We start from the raw sequence: 9,032 nt of genomic DNA, 5'->3' as shown, positions 1-9,032 counted from the left end.
AATTTTTATTTGCCATGTTCTCACAATTCGAACTATGAAGAGGGATGTCGTAATCATAATCGAATTTTGAGAACGCCACATATATAGAATTTCCTTATGTTGAAACATTCCAACATAACATTTATATATATCCTTGACTAAAGTTGATTAAAATCTCAATCTAAGCTTGTAGAATTGGAATGAAGTATAAAATCCTCTCCCTTAATTATAGCAAAACAACTTTTCAAAGCGAATTGAAACTTTTGTTTTCTATAATTAACATTGCTAACTTGCAACACTTAACATAATAATCATGCTCCCACTAACATGATAATTATAATTTAACCAGCATAACATTTTATGCTCCCACTAGCTTTAACATGTACCCAGAAATCAGCTGGACTTCTAGAAATCAATACTTTATTGACTTTCTTACCAAAGTTCAGTTTTCTGATACGAGATGTTTTGATAAGACTTTATCAGAATCATACACCTTTCCTTAGATGGCTCACATGTGTGTCTAAACAATTATGAATAGGGGTGTCGTAATCATAATGTTTAGACCTTCTGTTATTCTCACAAGTCCATGCTAGTGTGCCAGTTAACCACACGCGCTCGACTAAGGACTTTGAGAATGCAAATATCACAATTGCTATCTACTTATAATCTACTTAGTGAAAGATTTTCCTCACCATCATTTTCATGAATCGGAGAGAAACCTTATGACACTTAGATTTTTTTTTATATTGTGCAAGTGTTCATATCCATGCGAATTTGTCAAAACCACAATCATAAGACAAGGTTAGTGACAAATCCAAATTCATATGGACTGAACTTGCCCGATGTCATTTTCTTGCCACTTAGTAGTGCAGGGCCTACCATTGCTTCCAGGTTGGTATGCAAACAATTAAGAACTCATAGAACTCACAAGCATAGACAAATTTTAACTGGAATAGACAGAGAAATAAAAATATGTCAACACGATAGGTTACAAACCTCAAGTCGTGGGCTAGTGATTAACAATACTCTTGATTAGTTCTTGAAACTATCTCAAGATCTTTTAAGACTCCCACTGACCTCTTGACATATAAGATTCTCTTGTTAAGAACCAATCCTTGACAAAATAAATATTCAAGAATTAGTGCGGATTCTTATCAAGATAAACACTTCTCACAATTGGTCTTAGTTGGTCTCTGTTTTTTCCAAAACATCACAACTTGCCAACTTCAAACGTACAAGAGTAAGAAACATGTTACTCTACATTTGATAAGTGTTATAAACCTTTCTTAAAATGATGTCACTCAAGTTATAATCTTAGAGTATGACTCTAAGACTTGTTTTGGAACGAAGTATGATTTATCTTTTGATATGACCATTTCCACAGTTCATGATTCCTCTCCTTAGCCAAAGAAATGCACTAAGGTGTCTTTAGATGATCAATTGTGATATGGTTTTATAATCACTAAGATAATCATAAAACAAGATACTCAAGTACTCTCCCATCTATTTAGATTGGAGAAACTTTTACCTTTCTGCCTTATTCGATTCTTCTTATTCGTCCTGCCATACATTGAAACTTTTCCAATGTTTCAGAATTACACTTAAACTGGTAAGTATAACCATATTTACTAAACTTTAGTAAATCATAACGAATAATATTATTGATCTTTGTGGTGGACCTGACCAGCGCACAACCAAGTGTACCCAATCTTTTAGTCCTTCACTTGACTACACATGCATGTGAGCAAGAACTTAGTCTTAATTTCCCAAAGATGAAAAATTCTCATTCATCATACAATACAAGTTCCATGATTCCAATTTTCTATCCAACTTAAACTTGGGTGATGAGAATCTTTACTTATTTGGAAAATTGTGACACTACCACAAATGAAAGAATCAAATCCATTTCACAATATTTCTATAATGAAATCATATAAACAACAAATTTTCACAAATGCCATCGTAAGGATACTTAAAATAAATAAAATCAAAACTTTTCTTTTATTTGAAAACTTGCGGAAAAACTTATCATTACGATGTAAATACATATGAAAACATGTTGTTATCTTTTCCTAAGCAATCTATCACAACTCTTTAAGCAACAACTCAAAATTATGATCATCGAATCATGCGATCGAAATCCATCTTCGCGATTAGAATCAGCTTACTTTTCTTTAAGCTTCCTCTCTTTTCTTTGATTCTTAAAACTTCAACATGTGACCCAGTCACATCATGTAATAAGAATCTCCAAATAGGAACTTAACAGAGTTAGATAGTGGACTTTACCTGAAGTAGAGTCAAACCTTTTTGACTTTACCATCCTTATGATCTTTCAGGTAAAATGGGTTGCTTCGCAACCAATGTCCCTTCTTTTGGCACAAGAAACATATGGACTCTTTGGAAATGGTACACATGATTGTCCAGACTTAGCCTTTCTCTTTACCATTGAGTCAAACGACTTGACCCTGGCCGATCCCTTTCCATTGGGAAGAGAAAGTTTTTCTGGACTTTCAATGTTACCATTACCAATATTCATGGAAGCATGGGAAGTAGATCTTTCAATCAATTTTGCTTTACCATTGCTCTAAATCATTGTTGATTCAGTAGCATTGTGCAAATATGTAAGATCATTAAGGGTCATGTCATGGTCTGTCACATAGTAGTCCTTAAAGAACTCATTATATGACTTAGGAAGTGATTGAAGAACCTAGTTAACAGTCAACTCCCTTAAGACTTTGACACCCAACTCTCCCGGCTTGCCAATATGTGACTTAATCCCCAAGATGTAAGCACATATAGACTTTGCTTGCCAATTAGGGATTGAGTGACCTTGAACTTGTGGGTCAGGGAGAATTATTGGAGGAGGTGGAAGAAGGAAAGCTCTATCCAAAAGGATGAGGAAGACCATAGTTGTCTGAACTTAGACATCTATGAGGGAGAAATTCAAGTTTCAGTTGATTTAAGTCCTTAACATAACACCCACTATGAAATATTAAGGCTAGGACCCAACAAACTATTTTATAACTTGGAAGAGGGATGTCGTAGTCCAAGCTACAAAATATTTGAAGGTAGGTAAATGACGATTTACCAATTTCCACCATGAAAAACAAAATAAATTATTAAGTTTTAATTGGATTGAAACTCCTAGATCTTTTGAGATTCATCGAACTTTCAATGGCATGTTTAAATCTCGATTGTGCCCTCTCAATTTTGTGACTGGGATGCCGAGGATCACAAACAAGGTGTGAATAACCATGCAAATTGACTTGGTACCCTTAATTTTATCATCCAATCGATGTGTCGGTTAACCACACGCGCTCCACCGATCTATGATAAAACTTAAGTCACCCTTTGCCACACTTTGTCAGTCCCATGTTAGTGTGCCAGTTAACCACACACGCTCCACTAACGACTTAACAAGGGTGCAAAGTGTAATTTCATGGGTTAGCACCAAATTCACAGTTTCCTAAGTAACTAAGATTGGGAATTTATAAGTGTTTAGTTACTTAGTATTTATCATTATACTTTTAATGAAAGGAGAATTAGAGTCCTATCCTACCCGTTCGGCTAACGACCCTCCACCAGTCAAAGAAGCGGTGGGTGAGAGTGGACACCCATTAAGCTGCCATTTTATAGGCAGTAACCTTATACCCCCGTTAGAGATTGGCTTCGTGAATGAGGCCTACTAACGGTAAGATTGACTTTATCTTATACATATATATAAACATTAATTTTTTAATATTATAATAGTATAAGGTTGAATTTTTAACTTTTAAAATTCTAAGGTTTAATTTGGAATTAAAGTATCCATGGGGAGGTAACTTTGCAAATTCCAAAACTTGAGGGAAAGTATTGAAACTTTTCAAACTCTTGGATTTTTCATAACTTATGAGTTTAATTAAAGTTTTAAAAACTTTAATGAAGAAACTCTTGAACATCCATAACTTGAGGACAAGTTATGAAGTCCATAAAACTATTTATGAGAAAAAGACTCTTCATTTTGTAACATATGGCACTTTTATGAGTTTTAGGATTCATAAATGTGACTTTTCATATAACTTGAGGACAAGTTACAAAAACACATTTTATGAACTACTCTTAGATCAATTTGAATTGAAAACAACTAACACATAATTTTTCCATTAATCTAAATTAACTCATAAAACAAGGTGACACAAAAAAACTTTAGGTAATCCATAACTTGAGGACAAGTTATGGAGTGCATACAATTTCATTAAGATCAATAATTACACTAACCAACAATTTGCATATAATTCCTATGATCTACCAAAACTCATAAGCATGAACAATCCACATCAACAATTTTCAAGAATCATATAAACATATATAAAACTTGAAACTTTGATAATGACTTTGAAATTGGTTTACCATAATCATTACCACATCAAAAAAGGGTTTTATAAGTCCAAAACAGTTTAAGGTAATGATTCTAGACCAATTCCAGCCTTAAAAGTCGAAAATATGATGTAAGGGGCTTCTACTCGTCGAGTGTATGAACCTACTCCACGAGTAGGATGAATTTCTTCATGGACTCGGCGAGTCCAGTGCCCAGGAAGCTAGAATTTTCGATTTTTAAGCTATTTCAGCATGTATAACTTGAAAACAAGCCTTGGCTCTGATACCACTGTTGGGATTTGAGCATTCTAACACTCCTAAGGTGTTCATGCAACCCTAAATACCTTGGATCTATGTTTTCACTAATTATACATGCATGGTGTTTCCAAGGTATTAAACCTATAACTAGCATACAATTCTCACATACCACTCAAGAATCTAGTTAGAATAACATACCCTATGGTGGTGATTGAAGTCTTGATGTATCTAGCCTTAAGAGCTTAACCCTAATAGTGTGGAAGCCTCAAATGGAATCACAACACATCATGGACAAAGGAGGAACTTGAGAGAGAATCTCCATGCACCCAAAACCACCATGAACTCCAAGAATACACTAGTCACGATTTTGGGCAATGAAGTATGTATTTATATGTGGGATTTCTAGGGTCATGGATATAACCCAAATCCATACCCATGGGTCTTATGATCCATGGTTCATGTGGCCCAACTCTTTATGTATCCATACATAAAATTGGTCCAACATGGATCATAAGCCCAACACACATAAATATAACTAATTAACATAATTTGTCGCCATAGATTTAATTAGTCTCTTTTTGATCACTAAATCAATCCTAAATTAATTCTTGATCAATACTAATTAAAACCATATGATTTCATATTAATATATTAGTACTTATAATATATTAATAAATCATATATAACCTTCTCTCAAGAGTCCATCCTAACAAATTGTCCTGATGATATTCAACCCAAATGGACCATGCTACTCTCGGGTCAAGTACATACCAATAATAGTTATGGGCTTAGACATCTAATCCAACATTAACAAGGTGCAAAGTACAATTTCATGCGTTAGCACCAAGTTCACATTTTTCCTAAGTAAATAAGATTGGGAATTCATAATTGTTTAGTTACTTAGTATTTCATTATACTTTTAATGAAATTAATGTCTTGTCAAACCCGTTCGGCTAACGACCCTCCACCAGTCAAGGAGGCGGTGGGTGAGAGTGGACACCCATTAAACTGCTACTTTATAGACAGTAACCTCATAATTGTTTAGTTACTTAGTATTTCATTATACCCCCCTTATATATATATATATATATATATATATATATATATATATATATATATATATAAATATATAAATATTAAACCTATAATATTATAATAGTATACGGGTTGAATTTTAAACTTTTAAAATTCTAGGGTTTGGAACTAAATGTGTCAAAACAAGACTCTACATTTACAAATTCCAAAACTTGAGGGCAAGTTTTGAACTATTCAAAAACTTTTGGAATCCATAACATATGAGTTTAATATAGGTTTTAATGAAAAGACTCTTGAAAATCCATAACTTGAGGACAAGTTATGGAGTTCATAAAACATTTATGGAAAAAAACTCTTCAAGACCATAACCTATAAGTTTAATAAAGTCTTTAAGAGAAAAACTTTTCATTTTTCCATATCTTCAGGACAAGTTATTGAGTACATTAAAGGCCATAAAGATCATCAAATAAACTAACAAGCATGTCAAATAATGTCCATGATCTAGATTAAACTCATACGAACAAGATAATTCATATCAAACAAATTTCATGTAATTAGCATAATCATATAAATTAATACAAAACATGAAAATTTGACAATTATCTTATAAATTGAATAAGCATGATCATTACCACATCAAAAACAGGTTTATAAGTTCAAAAACAGCTTAGGGTAATGATCCTAGTCCAATTCTAGCCAAAAACCTCAAAAATCTACATTCTTTCGCATCAACTCGTCGAGTGCAATAACAAACTAGGCGAGTTGGTCAGAATTGTTCTGAGACTCGGCGAGTCCCCCAGTGGAATCGGCGAGTCCACTGTCCAGAATAGCAAAGAATCGATTTTTCAAGCTTAAACAACAAGTAGCATCAAGTATAATTGAAAACAACCCTAGTCTCTGATACCACTGATGGGTTTTGAGCATTCTAACACTCCTAAGCTGTACATGCAACCCTAAATACCTTGGATCTATTTTTTCTCTATTATACATGCAAACTTTCATTTTCCGAGGTATTACCCTAACTAGCATACAAAACTTTGATACTTGGGTAATAAAACAAGTTAGATAACATACCTTTTGTTGTAGCTTTTTGCCCTTGATGTATTTGGCCTTTAAGAATTTAGCACTAATAGTGTGAATGCCTCAAATGGAATCATAACACATCTAGGACAAAGGATGACATTTTGAGAGAGAATGGCTTGCTATAGAAATCGGCTCTATGACTCTTCCAAAGATCACTAGTCCACTTTTCACCAACCAAAGGGCTTCTTATATAGTGTGGCACAACTAGGGTTGCACCAAGAAAGCCCTAATGTGCATGACTTTCCACATTCCTTAGGCTCCATGGGTTTGACCTCCATGGAGTATCCATGGGTCACCACATGGGTTTAGCCCAACATAAAGCACTATGGATCATAAGCCCACTTTATAAGAATGAATGATTTACACAATCAATCCCCATATATTTAATAAGTCTCTTTTGATCACAAAATTAATTCCAAATTAAATCTTGATCAATACTAATTAAATCATATGACTTCATATTAATATATTAGAACTTATAATATATTAATAAATCATAAATAACCTCTCTCTCAAGTATCACCCTATCAAATTGTCCTGATGATATGCAACCCAAATGGACCATGCTACTCTCGGGTCAAGTACATACCAAATATAGTTATGGACTTAGACACCTTATCCAACAATCTCCCACTTGGATAAGTCTAATAACCATAATTGCAAGTACGACTCCACAACCCGACTAGCAATCGTAGCTCTTAAAAGTCGTTGCGAACTCTAATCTAGTCAATGACACGTCCATTAGATAAAGGATCATATATTCCTCCATTCTACAAGATATCATATGGACTGTGACATGGATTATGATCATTCTCTCTGTCCATCTGTTGTTTCCCGATTTCCGATTTATGACGAACGACTAATTGAACAAATCAAATCAATCCAGGCTCGGCCAAGAGCTTAGGGTTGTCATCAATAATCATCGAGGGGCCCACAGATATCGCTTTTATCCCTCCAACGGTAAAAGGAATGGATAAACATCGACTCAAATGCTTGCTTGTACTTACTCATCAAATTACACACAACGATATGTTTTATAACACCAAGTTACTGGTGCGTTTACATATGTCAATGTGCAACCGACTTGTAAATTACAACTCACATGTCTTGGTTTCAAGAATATAAGATATTATCGTCTCACTAATCACTCGTGATAAAATCCATGAAGTGATTCAGATGAGCGTGGGTTTAATCCAATACTCGAATCTTATTTCAGGAGTACTCATGAACACTGCAGTTATGTCCTAGACAAACTACAGACCCATTCATGACAGTCTTGCCTCAATAACTACTTCTAAAGTATGATCGACTGTGGATGGTTTGAATAACCTAGTTATTCGGGAAGTCAAAACATGCAAAGTGAAACACAAGAATAATACTAATCCTATATGGCCCAAAAACTTTTAAGTCATATTGATTACTCATTATTCATTGTATAATGTTTCGAATAATCAACTTAATACTTGAATTGAAATAATAGTTATGCCATGGTCCAAGCATGCACACTATGTTTGTCTAAACAATAGTTATGCCATGCTCCAAGCATGCAGACTATGTTTGTTTATGGTCCTTACTTTGTGAAATAGATCAATTGAACACATCTTCAATGAAACTCATTTCACAATTCCAAATCTTTATCACCAGTGTAATAATTCCAAATTCTTGTCACTGCTAGAATATGTTATATTCTAAGCTATCATCCAATGATTCCTTTGTAATGTCTAGATACAAAAAGTCACAGAGACTTGACCAACGATGTTACAAAGTATTCCTTCGGAGATTGTTACAAGACAATTCCATGGAAGCGAAGTCTCAAATTCAAAGTACATTCCTTTGAACATCCTTCTTGCATAAAAGTTTCTAACCATAGATTCTTAATATCCAACACCCAATATGGAAACATTCCATATTTGTCATATGACAACTCATTATTAATAGAATACTTTCTATTTATACTAATGTCGATATAGTCCATCCATTACTATACTTCCAACTGCCCTTAAGTGACCAATCCTCGGTGAACCTTAGATTGTCCTTTAACAGTTGTTTAACCACTTTAGTCATATCCGATTCTATCCCTTTTTCCCTCTTAATGCCCTAGGCACTTGGAAAATTTAGAATGGATAAGTATTATAGCACATCTAATCGATCCTATACCTGAATCATATGGGACACGATTCATGATGTCTTACATAAAGACATGATACTTGACCAGTCTTTTTCTATAATGTTTTTATTTGCCATGTTCTCACAATTCAAAGTATGAAAAATGATGTCGTTATCATAATCGAATTTTGAGAACGCAATTAACAATTCTATAT

This window comes from Lactuca virosa, chromosome 9 (genome assembly GCF_052849685.1).
Source record: "Lactuca virosa cultivar CGN04683 chromosome 9, Lactuca_virosa_CGN04683_v6, whole genome shotgun sequence".
Taxonomy (NCBI): Eukaryota; Viridiplantae; Streptophyta; class Magnoliopsida; order Asterales; family Asteraceae; genus Lactuca; species Lactuca virosa.
The sequence above is the reverse complement of the archived record's forward strand: the minus strand, read 5'-3'. Positions refer to the sequence as shown.